This window comes from Rhinolophus sinicus, chromosome 3 (genome assembly GCF_057876585.1).
Source record: "Rhinolophus sinicus isolate RSI-liver-muscle chromosome 3, RSI-T2T, whole genome shotgun sequence".
NCBI classification, from domain to species: domain Eukaryota; kingdom Metazoa; phylum Chordata; class Mammalia; order Chiroptera; family Rhinolophidae; genus Rhinolophus; species Rhinolophus sinicus.
This window is the reverse complement of record NC_142503.1, coordinates 9,655,394-9,676,904: the sequence shown is the minus strand read 5'-3', so window position 1 is coordinate 9,676,904 and position 21,511 is coordinate 9,655,394. Positions and strand designations below refer to the sequence as shown.

At 47.2% G+C, this 21,511-nt stretch overlaps 1 long non-coding RNA gene across 1 annotated transcript in view; it reads left to right on the top strand.

Moving 5' to 3' along the window:
- Positions 1 to 15,564, top strand: part of LOC141570729 (uncharacterized) — a 29,838-nt gene extending 14,274 nt beyond the window's left edge. Inside the window, exons 3-4 of the long non-coding RNA XR_012495176.2 lie at positions 11,971 to 12,170; positions 12,693 to 15,564. This is a non-coding gene — a long non-coding RNA (uncharacterized LOC141570729). The remainder of the gene's footprint in view (positions 1 to 11,970; positions 12,171 to 12,692) is intronic.
- Positions 15,565 to 21,511: the final 5,947 nt, after the last annotated feature.

Sequence of the window (21,511 nt, the reverse complement as noted above, 5' to 3'; positions counted from 1 at the left end):
CTCAAAGTGGTTACCATCAGCATAATTTTAATAGTTTTTTCCTTTCTTAAAATGGGTATACATTTTTTTGGCACTGTGTGTGTGTGTGTGTGTGTGTGTGTCTGTGACATATATAATATATGTATATATATATATATTTCAAATAGTATTTTGGAAAAATATTCCATAATCAGTATTCCCTGAGAAGCCATAAATGTGGGTTGTATCATGACATTAAAAATAAATCATCTTATTTCATTAACGTGAGTCAGTAAATATAAACACAAGAGACAAAGAACATATGCTTTCTCAAATCCAAGCCTCTGTGAATACAGTGAAACTTAATGATGTAGAGAGAAGAAAAGACAAGAAAAAGGAATTTCCATTAAAAGCCACCTCTTACAACAAAATGGCCCAAAAATGCAAGGAGAGGTCTTTGTCTCAGTGGTGGCCCTGGAACTCCAGCTAAGGGGGCGGCAGCCTGTGAGCAAGCAGGAGCCTGATTCTGCCCCACACCCTTTAGCACATCATGTTCAAGGGCAGGGCTGAGATCTCAGTACATAACATTTTAAACATCTGAAAAATAACAGCGATGAATGTGTGTGCGTGCATCTATGCCAGAGAAAAATGAAGAGTTTCCATTTTTCAGGAACCCGATATTCTCAAGTCTGTTTTTCTTTGCCGCAGTTCTTGGGACTAACTCCCTAGGACCCTGTCCCTTTGACCCCAGCCCTCCAAAGTCCTGCCAGTAATGCACGGGGACACGAGTGATGCTGTCAGTTCTGCCCTGACGGCCAAGAGAATATTCCCAGAGAGGACTGCTGCTTCTGCCTAGGCTGAACTCCAGAATCACAAAGGGCTTTGATTTAAGCACCCCAGAGTCTAGACCACCATCTCTAACCTCACCAGGAGGACCTTTCCACCCAAAGGACCACCTGCGGGCTAAGGATCTGAATGAGAATGGCGGATCAATCCTGGGGAGTGCTGCTTATACACTAACACATCAGTCAGGATCTGTGGTTGTGGCAGAATCCCAGTCAGAACTAGCTTTGACTCCATTACTGGGAGTGCAAGGGGTAGCTCTGGCTCCAAGCATCACTGTCCCCAATGGCAGGACTTCCTGTGTCTTAATCTTGGTCTCTGTTTCCCTCCCCAGATCCAGGCTCACGTGATCCTGAGCCCACACAATCACACAAGAAGATTCTCTCTGTCCCAGCAGCCACTGAAATTCTAGAGAATGGACTGTGGTCCCACAGCGGACACCTCTCTCTCTGTCTCTGTCTCTGTCTCTGTCTCTGTCTCTGTCTCTGTCTCTGTCTCTGTCTCTGTCTCTGTCTCTGTCTCTGTCTCTTTCTCCTGGAACAATCACCGCATGAATCATTGCATGGACCCAGCCTGGATCATGAGCCATAATTACATACTTAATAGTGTTGTTCTTGCATTAAGTAATTATCACTCTTTACCAGGAAATCAGTGCAATCCATTGCCAGGAACAGGCCGCTATCTTGGGCCTTTTCAAATTTCCTCCTTTTGTCCTAATAACCCTGCGGCATTTGCTAATTCCCTATCCATTGTCATCAAGTCATCTGCAGGGCTCTCGCCTACTCGTACTGCGGCCTGAGAGCTCGCTCAGCAGATGCGTAGTGCACATTGTGGAGCTTCACGGACGGCATTTCTCTACGTCTTGTTCTACCTATTCTTGTGAGCTTTCACAGAGGAACATGCAAATGCTGGGTTACAGGAAGTCAGCTTGTCTTCAAAGATCTTAATGATTTGTTTTTGTTTGGCATTGAGGTCCCGGTTTTCCGATAAGGCCTGTGGGTGGGTCCTGTGACTTCCCCTTTATGTGCTTGGACTCATTCTGGCAAATGTCCAGTGGCAGCCGCACTCTAGCTCCCACCCCAGTGCCATTCGAAAGTGCCAGCTTGCCAGCCTCCCATCACGTGGAAGGGTCATACCTCTTCTTGAATCTGGGGTCTTGTGACTTTGTTCACAACACACAGTGTGTCATGAAAGGTGATGCAGCTTCCTTACCCCTTGTTCTCTGGAATATTCCACTTGGACCTCTGAGCCGCTCTGCAGGAGGTGAGAGCAGCCGTGGCTGCCACGCTGGGAGAGGTCCTGTTACTGGAGGGGCCCTGTGGGAGCCCTGTGGTCGGTAGGCCTAAGACGGTGCGGGTCCCTGCCCATGCCATGCTCCAGACGAGGGTGAACACACCTTCAGATGAGGTCACCCCCCGCTGTCAAGCCTTTGCGCCTTCCCTGCTGAGGCCTCATACATCACGGAGCAGAGAAATGTCCCTGCTGTGCCTTCTCCAAATTCCTGGCTCACAAAATTCACGCATGTAATGAAACGACGGTGGAATCTTAGGCAGCAATAGTAACCGTAACGTCAGCCTGGACCATTCTTCCCAGGGGCAGACCAAAAACTCATAGTGCCATGAAATTATCCCATGGTTTTGGGACATCCAGACGGAAACCTTGTGGAGAGTTACCAGATCCATAGATTGAGACGCTGCAGAATGCAAGGACACAGGGGATCTGGAGTCAACCTCGTTGTACACACAAAGAAATGGAGGCTGTGACCTTTGAAGCTAAGTCCAACCATGGTCCTTTACTTTAGGGAGCAGAGTCTAGTGATCTAAGTAAAATGTGAACCCAGGTTGGCTGGAATCATGCCAATCAGAAGCACATGCATTTCATTCGTGCCTTCAGCAGAAAGGACAATTAGAACGTTCATGAACCATCTACATTCGTGTTTTTGTTCCAGGATGCTGAAAGCCTCTTTACATAATGCTTAATGCACGGAGTTACCTGGGCCAGAGCGATGAGTTTGGTCTTTGTGCAAACCATTTGAATTCCTGGGGTCCAAGATGAGAAATTTAATTTACACACCACAGGTTAACTTCCTTGGAAATGTGGGTGTCAGTTCATACAACAGGCTACACAGGGAGGCCTTGGTTAATGGGACCCAGAGCAGCTTTGTCAGTAAGTCCTGAGACGCTGAGGTCAGACTGGGTTGAGAACCCTGGTTGCACCACTGGCTGGCTCTGCAGCGTTGGGCCAGCTGCCCGCCTTCCTGAGCTCCAGGCCCAGTTGAGAACAGCGCCTCTCTTGTTGGGGTTCTAACAGGATGGAACAGAGTGTTGTATGTAAAGGATTGAAAGCTTGCCTGGCACGTGGCTCTACTAATATGGCGTGTCATGATAACTGTCTGGAAGACAGAGCCATGTGCTCACATAAATCACAATAGTGTCACAGCTAGAAGAGCTCGGCTTTGGACCCAGAGCACCTGGCTCAAAGCCCGATGCCACCGTTTAGTAACAAGGTGACTTTGGCTAGGTCACTCAGCCTCTTTATTGCCTTAGTTTCTAACTCTGCAAAATTGTGATAACAGCAGTCCCTACTCACAGGGCTGCTGGGAATTAACTTATGTAAAGCCTGAGGCCATGCGTGGCTCGTAGTAATCACCCCAAAAAATGTTACTTATCTGTACTATAAACAAAGTCCTGTGTTTTATGTTTTGAAGCCTTTCCTGACTCTTAATAGTGAGGATACTGCCGCCAGAGCTAAAGGAACTGGCTTAAATTTCAGTGTCCCAGAGATGAGGGTGGTGTGGGGCTGGCACTGGCTTCCATGCTCCAGGCTGGGGGTCATGAGGTTCCAGAAACACTTCATCTCCTCCCAGACACTGTCTAAAATCTGCAACTCTCACGCTTGGCTCCTTTGTGAGAATTGTCACCGACTCAAAAATTATACACATTTCCATTCAATAATCTCAAAAAAAATCCCCAAAGCCATAGTTATGCATAAACAATCCCAATACTTAAGTTGGTGTCACAGGAAACAAAGCCAGGCTCAGAGAAGTGAAGAGCCCTGGTCCTGTCGGGAGCAGCGGTCCCACGATCACCCCCTCTTCCTCATCTCTCTTCCCATCTCCCTCCTGGCTTCCCCAGCTTTACTGAGATCGAATTGACATGGAACACAGTGTACGTGGAAGGTGCACAGCATGGTGTGACCCTGATGTACTCGCACTGCAGAATGATGACTGTTACCTAGCAGCTCCGTCGTGGGACACAGCTCCCCTTTCTTTTTCTGGGGGGAGAACGTCGTCTCCCCTCTTGGCTCACACAATTGATACCTTTGCCCTACTTCTTTTCAACCTGCCACATTTCTTCTTTATCCCTGAGAACTAAAGAGAGCACTTAAAGGAGGTCATTGCTTTCCCGACCCATTGAGAGGTCAGGGTATTTCTCACTAGCTCAGGTTTTATACGAGTTCAGGTCGCAAGAGACTTTGGTCCCTGGGAGAGAGATCGAGAACGGTTGGCAACAACCTCCTGAATGACTTCTGAGAGAAAAGGGTGTGGGACCCAAGTTTCATGTGGTTTTTACTCTCGGGTTGGCAGTTCGAACTTCTACTTTCTGGTTGTCACGGCTACGCCCATTCCAGACCCACGAGGCACCAAGCACACCCCCTCTGCTCCCATGAAGCTATTGTCTGGCTCCAACCATCTGCCCTTCACCAGGAGAGCAGCTTGAGCAAACAGAAGGGAATGGGGGCAGGAGGGGCAGGAAAGAGCCCTAATCACCCCCTACTGCAAACACAAGGCACAGACAAGGACCTCAGGCAGCTTTACAGCAGGGCAGGAGCAGGGGACCTGCAGGCCCCCAGGAAGCCGGAGGGGAACCCAGTTCACGAGTTCACTGTTGAGGCGAGGCTCGCTGTGCGCTCTCACTGGCTGGTTTGGAAGCAGAGTCTCACACAACACGTCAGCAGCCACTCAAAGACAAGAAATAACATAAACCGTGGAATAAGTGTTACTCTGTCCCGTGGCTAGATAGCTTTAGAGTTAAGCATGGAGATTTATTTTCTTTTATCTTTTTTTTCTTTCTTTGCCTCTTTTTTTTTTTTTTTTTAAGGTGACAGTTGTCAGTGGCCATAGAAATTCAACTTTGCTTGTTTGGTTTGATTCAGGGCTTGTTAGGGCAAAGAGGGCCCACTCCCCAGCGTCCTCTGACTGCCCTCCTACAGTCAGCTGGAGCCTTCTGTGTCCAAAGAGGAAGCACAAAACATCAACGTGCACAGGCAGAAACGTACTCTAAACCCTCCTTTTCTTTTTGCAGCGCTTTCTTCCAAACCTCTATAAGGGAAAGGCTTGGAATTTAGAATTAAGCTGCTTGTACGAACTACAATCTGACAGTTTCCTGCTGGAATTCACTTGTGTAACTGGAAAGGTCACAGGCAAATGGGCAGCTTCTGTAATCTGCAGACATCTCCAGGGGAGCCAGGGGGAGTCCAAGAACCATGCCCTTCCCCGCGTGGTCGGCTTCCTGCGGGAGCTGCACAGGCCTTCAGCATCAGCTAGGGCCCTCTGCCACCTCTGCTGATGGAGCAAAGGGAAGGGGTGGGGAGACCAACCAAGGGGAGGGAGCTGGGTGGGGTCCTGGCCTGGGGGTGTCCCCTGTCCCTCCCCCCAGCCAAGTTTACAAAATACAGTATCTCCAAGGGATAGACTGAGGCTCGCGTATGGACAAGGAGGGAACCGAATCACCTTAGAAATGATGGAAGTTTTGTGGGCAGACTGTCTATAACCAGTGCTGGCCATTTGTGGTACCATTTTTGTTGAATGACTAAATACAGAATCAAGGGATCCAGGTTCTTCTCAGTTGAAATACTCTCTTCGGGGTTCACTCACTCTCCTTGGAGGTAAATGCCACGTTAATCTTCAGTTCTAGTGGCCCACCAGGGCTGTTTCTCCCTCCCCAGGGGGGCTTCTTTTCCTTCTCTCTTTTAAGAAGGCAGGTTCAGGGAAGCTATGGGCCGTACGGGGTTTCTGTGCCACTTCCTCCAAGTTCTCACTTGTCTCCTCAGCAGAGTGTTTGACAGCCTGGGATTTGGGGGTAGGATTGCTGTGCATCACCCCCAGTCCTGGCCCCTGCCTGTCGTCCTGCTTGTCAGCTGGCCCACTGCTCTGAGCAGCCCGTGTCTTCCCACGGTGCCATGCAGCAGCTCTTGCACGTCTCAGGGTTTGGGGCAGGACTCAAGGTCCCTCTACCTTCTACATGTTGACTATGGCTGGAAGTGGGGCACTGGCTGACAGGCTTCTGGCTTTTTCTCAACGTCTGCAGGAGCGAGGAAGCTGCACAAATACGTCAGGCCCAGTGAGGCACCAGCTCAGCCATTTCTAATTTGGCTGGATGGATACTGGCTGTGGCCTGGTGCCCATATGAGGCATTCTTGGAAAGGCATGCCGTCTTCTTCCCCGGGCTGCATCGGGGAAGTGGGAACAAGCTTTCCGCTCGGGGATTTCCAGTTCTTCTCCTCTCAACTACCTTGGTGTTTCTACTTATCTTAATTCCTTTGGAAGTATGTTCCTGACATGCAATGACACCTCGCCTGCCCCTTCCAGTCTGTTGGGAACTCCCTGACACCCCGTCCTCCTTCCCTATTTTGGCCTCAGGGAATGCTCTTTGTCTCCTGGAGGAAAGATTCCCAGGAGGCGAAACAACCCAGGTGACCAAGAGGAAAATTCATCTGTAGGCATTTCAAAAACAGCTTCCTTGTTATACTGTAGTGATGGAAACTTCCCTAATTTCCTAGTTGCTGACAGAGAAGTCTGCAAGCAACAAGTGACTGGAGCCCCAAACTACTTCTGTGTCTTTCTCTTGTGCACCCAGGACAGCTCTGTGAGCAGCACAGGTGGGGAGACCAGGGACCATCAACCAAGCTGCCCACCTGAGTATAACTGTGGGGTAACTACAGACTCCCCACTCCCCACACCTGGAGGGATCCGCCTGGGACCAGCTCTGGCCCTGAGTACCCCGATCCCAGAAGACGAGTGGGATTCCAATACTTAGCACTGTGTGCTTAAATGAGATGGGGAGTCATTTAGTCCATTTCAGCCAGAGATCCAAAGTAGATTTTATGTGACACTTCAAAAATTGTACCTCGTAAAGAATCAGGGGCCGGCCCGGTGGCTCAGGCGGTTAGAGCTCCGTGCTCCTAACTCCAAAGGCAGCCGGTTCGATTCCCACATGGGCCAGTGGGCTCTCAACAAGGTTGCCAGTTCAATTCCTCGATTCCCGCAAGGGATGGTGGGCTCTGCCCCCTGCAACTAAGATTGAACACGGCACCTTGAGCTGAGCTGCCGCTGAGCTCCCAGATGGCTCAGTTGGTTGGAGCGGGTCCTCTCAACCACAAGGTTGCTGGTTCGACTCCCGCAAGGGATGGTGGGTTGTGCCCCCTGCAACTAGAAACGGGAACTGGACCTGGAGCTGAGCTGCGCCCTCCACAACTAAGATTGAAAGGACAACAACTTGACTTGGAAAAAAGTCCTGGAAGTACACACTGTTCCCCAATAAAGTCCTGTTCCCCTTCCCCAATAAAAAAAATCTTTAAAATAAAATTAAAAAAAGAATCAGCACTCGCCCCTGCCCTGCTTTGGACTCTTCTCCCCATTAGAAGCATCTGGGTTATACCCATAGCCAGGTCCAGCTGTCCTCAGACTTCCTAAGGCATTCCTCACCCCAGTCTTCTGGCAAGTGTCTCACAGAAAGAAAACTGAGAAGTAACTGTGTGCCATTGTCTGCCGAATTTCCTCTTTGAGGGGCTGCCTGTTGGTAGCGGTTACAAAACCAGGATGAGCTCTTGGGCACTATTCAGAGCTTTCCCAGGGTTTCCACCTAACTGCTGGGTCTGGACTGGCATTATGCCGTCAAGTGTCTGCAAAAGAGGGCAGAACATGAGGTTCCCAGCTCTGAGGAGCCTCCTAGGATGTTCATCTGTGGTTTAAGTGTGGCCTAACGATTCGCTTGTGATGGGCAAAATGCATCTGCAATTTTACCTAATATTGTTGTCCACCACATATGTCTTGTGGCAATGAAAGGTGACATCCTTGGTGGTGCCCTGTGTCCCCACTGTTGAGAGGATGCTGAATCGTGGGACCCAGGATGTGAGCTGGGACCGCCAATGTCCAGACAAGTGTGAAGGAGGAAGAAGTGCTGCAAACCCAGGTTTGAGGCACAGAGAAGAAAGTACAGACTGGACTGAAATAGAGCCTGTCTTTTACTGGCCACACTGGTTGCCAACAGACCTCCAGTTTGACTTATACCAGAACCCCACTGACCTGTGCAAGTTACTGTTTATGTATCGTATGTATGTGAACTTTTCCGGACTCTTGCTGCTGTGAGTGACAGAGACATAACTCAGACTGCCATAAACAAAAACGGGAATTCACAGCTCATGTTACTGACGTGTCTGGGCTGCCTCTGGCTTCAGATGTGGCTGGAGCTGGTGTTTGACCCACGTCGTCATCAGCCCCCTACAGGAAATGCAAATAAACTTTTAAAAATCAACTGGGACAAAAGAGATCCTTAACGTACAAACTTTCCAAAGCTGGGTGTCTGGCATTTGGAGCATAGTTTATCAAGAAATAACGTGAACAGCCATCAGGTTCCAGGTTGCCCTCAGAAGCCTACTGAACCCACTGGGGACTGAGCCCGGGTGATGGAAACCAGTGAAGAAGCAGGAGAGCAAAAAAACAGGGTTTTCCATCTTTTTTCTCCCTCTGGAATTCACGTTTGAAGGACAGTGGGCTGAATGAACGGACAATCAGAAAGTTGATGGTGAAACAGTTTCTTTTACAAACCCTGAAGGGAACGTGTGCCTTTACAAGACTTTGGTAACTGGAGCACTGGTTCTTTGCAACGATCTCTCACTTGTGTGAGGAAGGAGGGGGCTCACTGCATGGATATATGTGGAAACATACAAAATACATTCAGTTAGTGGCCCCACCACCCCCAGCTGCAATACATGCCACCTTCTTCATTTTTTAAATCGCATAACTAACTTGGTCCACTCCTAGAAGAGAAATGACAAAAAGTCCATCCCAGTTATGTGCGAGGGGGAGTCCCCTTCCACCTCCAGGGTATTATGTAGAAATTCCTTGAACTAATGCTGTCTAAGAATTAAGGGGAATTATTTGCTGTGCCCCGCAAATAATGACAATAGTACCACTAACTATTGCCTGACACTGTTCTAGAGACTTTACATGTGATGACTCATTTCATTCTCACAGCAGTCCTATGGGGCATGATGACTGTCCCCACGTTACAATGTAGAAACTGAGGCACAGGACTTCTACTAATGGGCGGAGCTTGGGCTTTTACCCGCCATGCGGGGCCACCTCCTTGCCCTGGCTGCCGACTTGGGGCCCTGAAAGCATGGGACACCGCTGCGACCCTGGGCCATGCATGGCCAGGGCAGATCAGGAGTGGCTCCCCAGCCACCGGGCCCTGCCTCAGGAGGGTGGGGTGGGACCGGCTGGGGAGGGTGTCAGAGCAGAGGGAGAACTGGCCACCATCTGTAAGTGAGGCCCACTCCCCGGAATATAGGAATTTGGCAACCGTTGGCTACAGGTCTTTCATCTACTTTTAAGAATTGAGGATGCACAAAATTCATAAAACCAACACAGAAACTGCACTGGCTGAAGGAACAGAGCTCATACAATGAAACGTGAATGAAAGAGTTGACATTTACAAACAAACGAATGGAAAAACATTTCAGGTTATTAATATTCAATTCAACTGAATGATGACATATTAGCATGTTAGCCTAGTAAATAAGCAATTATTTTGAAGAAATAACCCTGACCTTTTACATTAAAAAAAAAAAAAAGTCACTCACTGGCTGGAGTAGTTACTCAAAGGCCAGAAAAAGTTCATTCAAAAGAATAACAAAATTTTAAAATGGATTTACATATTATAAAATCCAAGAGTTACATAAAGAACATGTAGGTAAAATTCTCTCCCATCCCTGTCTCTCAGCCAGAGTCCCCTCCCAGTGTTATGTCTTTATGTTTCCTACCAGAAGCCCTCAGTATACATTAGTATATAGTCTCCCCCTTTGCTTTTTTTTTCAGCACAACTTTCTACACCCCATTCTTGCACATATATATAATAGGCTAAATTAATAGGCATATTTAATAGGCTAAAATGCTAATACATCACATACATATATGTGTATGTGAGATATCTTGTAGAACATTCCATGTTATTTACGGCCAGTGTCCTCAGGGAGTGAGGTGGCTCTTACAAATAGGAGCTGGGAACGCATGCCAGGAGGCACCCCGTTTTCAAAGGCAGTGTGGGAGTAACCGTCTGTATCGTGTATGAGTAACTCAGGACAGCGCAACAGCCTCTCCGGCCTCACAGCTGTTAAACCCACAGGACGCGATGTGTTTGAGATAATTATTTATCAACTTACAGTGACTCCATCAAACCAGGGGGGATGTCTGGTTAGAGTTCACAAGCTCAGAAATGTGAAACCTGGTGCCAGCCACCGCTAGGCTACGGGTCCCCCGCCACTGCCCAGGAGAAGGAGCCGCCTCCGGCCAGGCCAGGGCTTGGACCCCAAGGGCAGCCTGTGACGCGGCTGGATGGAAATAGATGTGTGTGGGGGGAGGGGGCGGTCCAGCACAGCCTCCGCGTCTCTGGAACTCAATGGGGGAAATGCAAGGAGAACGGGGCAGTTCATGCGGGAGCAGAAACTTGGAGAGGAGACTGGACGGTAGCACTGCACTGGCAGGATGTCTGCTGCCGCGGGGGCCGCATCCTGGGTAGAGAAAACACCCTGAGTGTGAGCAAGTGGCCCCAGGGAAGCGTGCTGATGGGGGAGCCCCAGAGAGAAGGTGCGGAGGGCTTGCGGCTGAGACCCCTGAGCTGCATTCCCAGGCCTGTGCGCCCGTGGACACCCGACACTCTGCTCCTCGCATCTGAAACTGGGGGACTCGCGTAATCCTATGCTGCGCCTTGGCCCGACTGGAGCGACCACGGGCGGTGCCATCCTGCCAGTTAGCCTGCAGCTGGGGAAGCGGCCGAGCTCATTCTGTCCTTGGGGGGGGGGGGGGGGTGTGTCTCGGGCGCAACTCCTGACAACCTCCTGCAGCGCAGGGGCTGACGTTCCAGTTTTGGTTTAGGCTTTAAAGTGGGGTGAGGAGGAAAAATTAAATCTGAACTAAACGACCCTATGAAAACCCATGGGACTGTCCCAGGGATCTCCTTCATTAAAAACAGGAAGCATTCTCAAGGACATTTCAGGGAGCCTTTTCCAAATAAAAGCAGGGTTTAAAACACCACCCTTGTGGAAGAGTTTCCACCAGGCACTAGTGGACCCAGGTTTGGGAAGTGACCCCTCTGTCCTTTTCTCTTCCCAAGCTGTGCCTCAGACAGCCTGGCTCAGCTCCACGGACTTGCAGACCTAGACCCAAGCAGGCTTGGACAGCACTGCTGCTGGTGCGGAAGCCTCCTGGGCCGCCCGCACATAGCCCGATTATCCTGGTCAAGCTTAGTAGGGTGACCAGTTGTCCTGGTTTCCCGGGTACCAAACCTGGGAATGGCCCAGGGAAACCAGGGTGGATGGTCGCTGTGATGTGACCTGAGGCAGAAATGCCTCCTCCGTCCATTTGCTCCTGGGCACCCCATGCCCTGAATGTACCAATATGACTTCATCAAAAACACTGCTGCCCCTTTCACCAGACCGGTCTCAATTCTTTGGCTGTCCTAACTGTAACGAACTTCCTGTGACTTCCTCCGCCAAATTGTACCTGGATGCTCGAGGCCTTCTGGCCAAAGAAGAACAGAAAGCTCAAATTCTAATTTTATCTCCTTAAAACATTTTTGTCAGCTCCAACTGATGAGAGAGACATTCAAGCAGTAGGAATTTTACCAGGCATTGGGCTTTCGTTATCAAACATTGAATTGCAATTTCATCACCAATTCAACAGAGAAGGGCTCCAGAAAGACAGGGGGTGCAAGACTTTTGCTGTGTCCGGGGATGTGAAATGCCCCCTTTTTTTATTATTCCCAAGACTCTGGCTGTCCGTATATTCGGGTAACGTATTTCTTGAGAGTCTTGTCCTTGGCCAAAGGACTTGATTTCCTTCCAAGTTGTTGCTGTAATTTATGACTTACAGCCTCTTTCTTCTTGCAGGACACAGTTTGATGTGCTGTGTACCCGCTCGGGGTTTGTTTATCGTGCAGACTAACAAAGCCCGGCATGTTTATCTCATTTGAAGAAACGTGGCTGTGCTGAGACCGGACAAAGGCCCATCTGACTCATCGCTGCTCCCACACTGACTTTGTCCTCGGCCTAACTCGGGCTTGCAAAAATCTCCAACTACTTACCTCGGGGTATATACGCTGGGGATTCCAGCTACTTTCCACTCTTACCGTCGTTATTTTCAAACCTCTGCATTGACGAATGAGAACTAAGATTTCATCTTTGTGTCTGTGTTTTTGATAACAGCCTGACTCGAGGAGTCTTGTGCAACAGAGCCCTAGAAAGGCCAATTTATCCCACGGGTCCTATCCGAGTGATCTTTGAGTTTGGTTGAGAAGTATCCTTAGAGTTTTTCAGAATACCTTGAACATTATCATCAATGCCCAAAAAGTGACAGCGGAGGCCTTTGTGTTTGCTCCCCTGGCACTTTACAGAACATTAGAGTGTTGGCCTAGGCTTAGAGGGTCACACAAATCAATGCTAATGTAATCTGTTGGCTAAAACCATATATTTCCCAAGAGGAAGTTAATGAAAGGGAAATTTAGAAAAAATGTTCTTAAAGCAACAGTGATATCACTTTCTGAAAAACAAGCTTATGGCTTTAACCTTCTGCCTCCCTCACCCATGGCTCTCTCTGCTTTTTTTCTTAACAGGAAAGTTTTAAGTACCTCTGACTTCCACATGCTGGAGATTCTCCCGTCTGAGAGTCCAGCCCAGGCCTTTCTCCTATGTACCAGCCATGTACTGGGTGGTATGAATTCCAGGATCTTCTCTGAAGCAATCATGGACTCTGTGAATTCTGGAACAACCTGGAAAAGCCAGAGACAAATCAGGCTGCCCCACTGGGCTGTCCATCCTTGTGTCAATTCCACACTCTTCTGATTACTAGAGTTTTACGATTGGCCATAGCTCCAGTTTCACTGTTCTTTTTCAAGGTTACTTTGGCTTTTCATAGTCTTTTGCATTTCCATATGAATGTTAGAATTGTCTGGTCAATTATCATAAGAAACCCTGAAAGGCTGTGATTGGGATTGTGCTGAATCGACAGATGACTTTGCGGGCAATGGACCCCTTTATAGTATTGAGTCATCTAATTTACGAACACGGTATTTCCCTCCATTATTTAGTACTTTTTAAAATTCTCAACATTTTGTGGCTTTCAGGGAAGAGGTGTGGCAGAGCTTCCGTTAGATGTTTCCTAGGTATTTTATTTTAAACTATCATTAGAAATGAACCAGTTTTCGTTTATAAAGAACCTTGGCTATTACCCCCAAAGCCTTGCTTTCACGATTATTATTTACATGGGCTTGCAATTTTTTGAAAACACAAACTGAGCAATAGCTTCCTTGTTTGGGGCTTAGTCACCTCCCTGAAACATGGGGACACTGGGAACCACTGGTAGAGAAGATCTCACAGTAATTCCCCACTATTTACAATTAGGGCTTTCTGAGGAATCCAAGTGCCCCAAGAGGGAAAAGACACAGATCTGCAGAAAAGAACCCATTTGTAAAGGTTAAAGCTGGGGCAGGCCTGCTCTGACCATCTCAGTGGACATGCACAAAGCTCATGTCACCCTCGGCCCTCTCAGCTCCTTACATCCTTCTTAGCTATTCTTCTCTAGAAACAGTCTGAGATTTGCCTGCTATCCAAACTTGGGAGCACTGGAAGATGTGAGGTGTGAATGGGCAGTCCATGGTGAGGAGCTGGACATTCTGGCCTAGAGGGAGGACGTTCAGACCACTTTTCTCAACGTCAAGCCCAGAATCTGTCGAGTTCCATCATGGAGAAGAGCTGAGAGGAAGTACTGCTGGGTGAAGCAAGCGGACTTCCCCCTACAGTGAGACCAGGCTAAGTGACCAGCAAGTGAGGCCGAACTTCTAATGGATAGACACCTATTTCTAGGTCTCCAGTGTAGAGACTGAAGCAATGTGCTCGAGCCCTTTTTTCTTATAATTACTTGGCTTATTTTCCTGGTATTGCCTTCCTTCCCCACCTGGGCAGCCATTTAAATGAAAAGACATGACTGCTAGACTTCCTGGCAAAAGACCAAATGCCATCTCAGGTCAATACTAGGACAGATTAATCCTCTTTAATAAGTCATTTAAAAGTGGAAGGCAGTGTTATGTATTAAAATGGTGTGTGGAAGCCACTGCAAGAATATTGTCTTTTCCATTTTGTGTTATGAATCTTACTTTTTCAAGTTAATTAACCTATGCTTTTATTTTTCTGGCACTTGCAAAATGATAAATAGCTCTACAAAAAGTCTTTTTTTCAAATATGGAAATTTCTTAATTTATCTGGATGACACTGGTTAATAAAATTATGTAGGTTTCAAGTGCACAATTCTATAATCCATCATCTATGTATCACATTGTGTTCACCACCCAGAGTCAAATTTCCTTCCATCACTATCTATTTAACCCTCTTTACTCTCTTCTACCAAACCCCCCCACCCCTTTACTCTCTGGTAACCACTAAACTATTGTCTATGTTTATGAGTTTTTGTTTGTTTTTTGTTTTCAGTTTTATATCCCACATGAGTGAAATCATATGGTTCTCGACTTTTTCTGTCTGACTCACTTTGCTTAGGACGATAATCTCAAGATCCATCCATGTTGCAAATGGCAGTATTTCATGTTTTCTGATGGCCGAGAAGTATTCCATTGTGTATATATACCACATCTTCTTTATCCAATAATCTATGGAAGGACACTTTGATTGTCTCCATGTCTTGGCCACCGTGAATAATGCTGCAATGAACATAGGGGTACATATATCTTTATAAATAAATGTTTTCAGATTTTTGGGGTAGATGCCCAGGAGAGAGATTGCTGAGTCATATGGTAATTCTATTTTTAATTTTTTGAGGAACCTCCATATTGTTTTCCATAGCGGCTGCACCAATTTACATTCCCCCGAACAGTGTATGAGGGTTCCTTTTTCTCCAGAACTGCTCCAACCCTAAACATGGCAATTTTTAAAGCAAACATTTAAGAATTTTAGATTAATCATGGAAGGAAGCAGTCATGTAAACATGATATAAAGCTTGAAGATGGTGCCATCATTAAAAACCCAGAGTCAACATGGAATATATATAGTGGAAGCCGCCCTGACATTTGGCAGATAGTCTAAGGAGCTTTACTCATGGGGTTTATGTTAGGATACCATGGCCTGTAATTTTCTACCTCCAGAGAACAGATTTTCCACCTCCAGAGCAGGTCCCAATTTCTAGGCTGAGTTGTGGTCCAGTAGGAAACGGGGGTTATGAATAAAATTTCCTATGCAGTGATGGCAGAGAGGTAGTGGTTAGCTTCCCAGGGCATCCTGCAGCCCGCTGAAGCCATAAGGACCTGGAACTCCCTTTCTACGTGGCCAGAGGATGGCAGATCCCCTTGGGAACCTCAGGTTTGAACTCAGCTTATAGAAGTTTGGCCCATGGAACTTTCCATAAAGAAAGTTTGTCCTGGCTTTGCAGAGCTGGGGTTGGGCCTGGAATAGGCCTTGGGGATGGAGCCCAAGGGCACAGTGAGTGATGGGGTACAGTCTGGGGCTGAGACTGCTCTGTGCTGACCTAGAGGGAGAAGGGGGCCCTGCAGCCCGAGGAGGGCCATCCCTGGGCTCCCCCCTCAGCCCCACACCTGCTGATCCTTCCTGGCAGGGGAAGAGCTATGGGGAAGGCAGGAACTGGGAGAGAAGGCCTGGCACGGACTCTGCAGCGAGTCCCCAAGGGTAAGGGCAGGGACTTCCGGCTATTGAGTCGGGGGGAAAGGGTATTCTTTTCTTGGGGTCCTTGTTCCGGCACCTGTTTGCCGAGGGGATATTCTTTGTTTCAGGGAAGCCTGTGCCCCGGTGGTCTGGGGAGAGTGTACATGACATGTCTTGACATTGTGAGAGGGTAGTTATTTATTGTGTACTGACCGAGTGCTGGAAAACAGTGACAAAGAAGACAGACAAGATCCCTGCCCTCATGGAGCTTAGCATCTATGGGGCGGAGGCAGACATGAAACATGTAAGCAAAAAACTCATCATTTAATGCACTAAAGAACAGGGCATGAGAGAGACTAACAGAGACCACCCTTGGGGGTCAGAAAGATTCATCTTCAAGGACATCTAACCTGAGGTCAGAGATAAGGAAGAAGTCAGGTCAAGATCGGAGGGTTAGTGTTGGGGTCGAGAGGCCTCGGAAGAGAGAGGACGGTGTGTGAAGGTCCCTGAGGGAAGATGGCAGCACGTGTGAGGTCCTGAGCAAACCAAGTGATTGGAGTCGACGCAGCGAAGAGAGGATGGCATGTAGTGGGGCAGGGACACCATTCTTACAGCAGTGGGAAGCCCCCCAAAAGTTTAGGCAGGGAGGACAAGACCTTGATTGCATTTCCCCTGACTGACTCTGCTCTGAGTGGGTAAAGCTCTGAAAGTGTGCAGAAGTTGAAGTTGGGAGACTAGTTAGGGATGTGTGGGGGCCTAAGTGAGGAGGGGAGAAGATGGAGGTGAGGGGATGATTTGGAGGTGGATAAAATGCAAAAGGCAGGACAAACAATGGCTTCAAAATTTCTGGTCCAGTGCCTGGGTAAATATCCCTGGTTTGGGGCTTAGATGAGAGTTGAATTTTTTTGTTGTTGCTGCTGTTGTTGTTGTTGTGGAGGGTGCCATTCAGCTTCAAGTTGTCCTTTCAGAATTAGTTGTGGAGGGCACAGCTCAGCTCCAGGTCCAGTTGCCGTTGCTAGTTGCAGGGGGCGCAGCCCACCATCCCTTGCGGGAGTCGAACCGACAACCTTATGGTTGAGAAGACGTGCTCCAACCAACTGAGCCATCTGGGAGCTCAGCGGCAGCTCAGCTCAAGGTGCTGTGTTCAATCTTAGTTGCAGGGGGCACTGCCCACCATCTCTTGCGGGAGTCGGGGAGTTGAACTGGCAACCTTGTGGTTGAGAGCCCACTGGTCCATGTGGGAATCGAACCAGCAACCTTCGGAGTTAGGAGCACGGAGCTCTAACCGCCTGAGCCACCGGGCCAGCCCCAAGAGTTGAATTTCAATGTGTAAGTAGAGAGTTGGGTGTAGCGGAGAAAGTATAATTTCTCCTCTACCCTTCTGAGCTCTTGGCTCAGACCCCTATAATAAAAGACAAATTAACAAGAGGAAAACAAACAGAAGTTTATTAACATGTAAACCTCATACCCATGGAAAAATAAGTAACTCTAGGAGGCGGCTTAGAACTCTGGCTTATATGGCATCTTCCACAAAGAACAATAAAACTGTGGAGAAATGACTGAACTAAGCAATGCAATGTTAGGCTTCCAAGAGCTAAGATAAAGGCTACTTAGTAAAACTTGTTATGTAGATTCCTCTGGTGTTAGGTCCAGGCTGAAAGGGTCTAACGTTGTGTCCAGTGATGAACTTTTGTCCTTCCTGGTAGAGAGGGAAGGAGGGACACCTTTGACAACTTTTAGACAGAGGGGAGGGCAGGGAGCTTTCCTTACATCTGCGATTTTTCAATTGCCTTCAGCTGAAAATAATCCTAAAGCCTAAGTGACATACTCTGGTCCCCTTCATCGGTACGTGACCTGGAGCACGGGGGACTTTGCTGGAGACACGAAGTTTGGAATTGTTGGCACAGAGATGGTGTGATATGTTGAATAAATGGCCCCCCGAAAGATATCTGTGTCCAACCCCTGGAACCTGTGACAATTACCTCATATGGCAAAGATGAGATGAAGTGAAGGATCTTGATACAGCGACATTGTCCTGGATTATCATCCATGTGGGCCCCACATGCCAGCACAAGCGTCCTTACTAAGAGACAGTCAGAGGAGGTTTTTATGTACACAGAGGAAACGGCAATGTGAGGATGGAACCGAGAGCGATTTGAAGATGCTGGCCTTGAAGACTGGCGTGATGTGGCCACAAGCCAAGGAAGGCCGGAAGCTACTGGACCCTGGAAGAGGAAGGAGACAGGTCCTTCCCTACACACTCTGGAGGGAGTGTAGCCTTGCTTTTCAGTACCTTCATTTCAGCCCAGTGATACTGACATTGGACTATCTGTCTCCAGAACTGTGAGAGAGAATGAATTTCTTCTGCACTAAGCTACCAAGTTTGTTGTAATTTGTTAAAAAGCAACAGACAACTAACGGTGTTACACAAAGGAATGAGATCAGTTGAAGTCACCGAGGCAAAGAGCCTGTGTTGTCAGAAGATGTGGCCTCCATCTGAGCCTAAGCAAAGTCTCACACAGGAGGAGACGGCCTCAAAGAAGAAAAGGGATGGTCCAGAAGAGTACAGGCAAGTGAATGCAACACACACACAGCTGTAATGCCTACTCTCATTTTTATTTCCTGTTTGCCCACTGGGCCATAATATTGAAAAAGAAAAGATTCTGAGATCTTACCACCTTTGGTGAGCCTACTGCAGTAAGTCCTGGCTCGGTAGAGCTTAGTGCGGGACGTAATTTTCATGTTTGCAAAAACTTGATGCTTTGCATTGTTTCTCTTCTCGTGTAAGCATTTAAAAATAAATATGGAAACCAGTTCATTACGTGGTGTAACAATCCAGCTGTGTAGGCAGTTCTCAAATGATCAATAGGGTGTGTCTCAGAAATCTGTTTCTATGTCAGTTGTTCTGACATATTCCCTCCTGTACAAGCACATTCACATGAGAGAAATTTGGTCATGAACTAAAGAATAGAGTAAAAGTGAGTAAAAGGGGTTTTAACCTTAAAAAGTGACGCAGGGAAGCATTTGGTCTATAAGCAGTAATTATAAACGAGGCAATTAGTTTTAAAATCTTGACTTTTTCGGACTTTCATTAAGAGATTCTGCCTTGCAAATCCTTTAACGTTTCTATTCTATGGGAGGAGAAAGCAGAAAAATGCCCTGGTGAATGCAGTAGTCGTGAAAAGAGGCCTTTGAACTGGGGTCTCCATAGAATGCGAGCCACAGAGCGGAAGATAAAACCCTAAACATTTTTGAATTGTAAATAAGAAGTGGACAGTGGAAGCAATGTCTGAAGAAGCAAACGTCCTGTCGCCTGAAATTGTACCAGAATCGTACCCTCCTCTCTTGACCTCTTGCCATTGCCAGAGCAACTTGACAACGCCTGGACCCAACCTGGGGTGCTGCCTGAAACCCTGCTCTCCCTTCAAGGCCCACTGCTCTGCTTTTTCCTGTTCCTTCGGAACTTGGAGAATTCATTGCATTCCCCTTTCTGGAAATTACATGAGCCAGTACTTTGCCCAGATGCTTCTTGAGTGCAGAGCTGGCCTTTGCATCCCCACTCAGCTCCGCCCGGGGAGCAGCTCTGCATGAGCAGGCAGGGCCAGCCCAAGCTCTTCTCTTCCCGTAGCCCGGCAAATCCCTGTCTTATCTTCTCTCGCCAGTTATCCTTTCCAGGGTATTCTGTCTGGTTATTGTCCAACAGGAGTAGAATACTAGTGCTGATAGTTGAGTAAGAATTCAACAAGAAATGAGTCAGCAGAAAAGTCAGAAAATGTGCAATGAACTTATAATTCTGACGAACTTAAATACTGGTTGCAGAGTTCTCCCTGATAAAACGAGTCACTTTGAAAATAAGATTAAGCAGTTGTTTTGTACCCATCTCAGGAGACCACCATCACCTAATCCTGAAACTAACAAACAAAAAGAGACGTACTGATACTGGACTTCTGCTTCTGGGAAGCTAGAGCAGCGAGGTACACTTTTCCTGTTCTCCCCATGAAGTACAACTAAAATTCTGTGAACATTCTATACAAAACACACTCAAGAAGACTTAAGGTGAAGAGAAGAAAGAGGACCAGTGAGGGGCCTCAGGGCTGCATCCACAGGTGGGGAGTTCTGTGGCGCTTCATATATCCCAGTCTCAGAACTGAAGAAGCCACAACCTGGAAATGCCCATAGATGCAGACGACACAAGTCCAAACAAAACCCTGCCCTCTCCACACAAAGGACCAGGAAAGCAACATTGCAGGACAGATGTTATTTAGACAATTAACTTCTCTGCTCTAGCCAGACACAGCAGAAAACATCGTGGCTCCTACCTCTACCCCACCAGCAAAGACTGAGTTGGGAATCCAGATTTCCACCATTGCCGGGTTGTAAGGGGGCACCCCAATCAAACCCCTGGCTGAGGTGGTGATAGAGAAAGCCAAATAGGGAGGCTGGGACTTTCATCCCTGCTGGGCAGTAACATGACTCCCCAGCCGCTTTGCTGTCAGCTGGGATCATGTGGGGAGCCTGCACTTCCATTCCCACCAAGGATTAACAAAGCGCTTTCATCTCCCTGCTGGGGTGGTGTTGGAGGAGGGCTAGGGCAGAATCAGGACTTTTATCACTGTCCGTGGTTATCTGGGGCGGCATGGTGGAACTCAGACCCGTCCACCATGAATGAGGCAGCCCCGCCCCCATCCCCAGCTGGACTAGTGTCAGAAGAAGGTTTAAATGAGATTCAGAGTCTCATAACCTAATACCTAAAATGTCTTTGTTTCAAATGAAAATAATTCATCATACCAACTAGGAAAATCTCAAGTTAAATGGAAAAAGTAACTCACACACCAGCAATGAGATGACAGGGATGTTTGGATTACCTGACAAAAGTTTTAAAGCAGCCATGTTGAAAATACTTCAAGGAGCGATTATGAACATGCTTGAAGTAAATAAAAAGATCAAATGTCTCAACAAAAAAATAAAATAAAATAAAAGATATTTAAAAAATTTTTAGAAAATAGAAAAATACAACCAAAATAAACTCAATATATGGGCTCAACAGCAGATTGGAATGGACAGAGGAGAAGAATCAGTGTACTTTCACACAGAACAATAGAAACTTCCCAACCTGAACAACAAAGAAAAGGTAGTTTGGGGAGTGGGGAGAAAGAATACCTCCGCAAAGACCCGTGGGATGATAACAATTTTTGAATGGTTTCTCATCAGAAACCATGGAGGCCCAAAGGAAGTGGCAAAACATTTTTGAAAGAAAAGAACTGTCAACCCAGAATTGTATATTTAGGGAAAATACCATCAGGAATAAAGGGGGAGGAGGTGTAAATGAAGACATTATCCGGTGAAGGGAAACGAAGAGAATTTGTGGCCACCAGAACTATCCTAAAAGAATGGCTACAGTTAGTTCACTAAACAGAAAGGAAAGGACAAAGGACGAAATCTTGGAATATCAGGAAAGGAAGAAAAAAATGAAAAGAGTAAAACTATGGGTAAATACATTTTCCTCCTCTTCAGTCTTCTAAATTATGTTTGATGGTTGAAACAAAAATTGTAACATTGTGTAATGTGGTTCTAGATATATGTAGAGAAAATATTTAAAACAATTATAAACTAGGGAGAGTAATGAGACATACAGGGAGGTAACGTTTCTATATTTCACTCAAACTGGTAAAACAATAACACCAGTAGACTGTGATGAGTTATGTATATATTATGTAATACTTAGAGCAACCCCTAAAGCTATATAAAGAAATACATTCAAAATTAT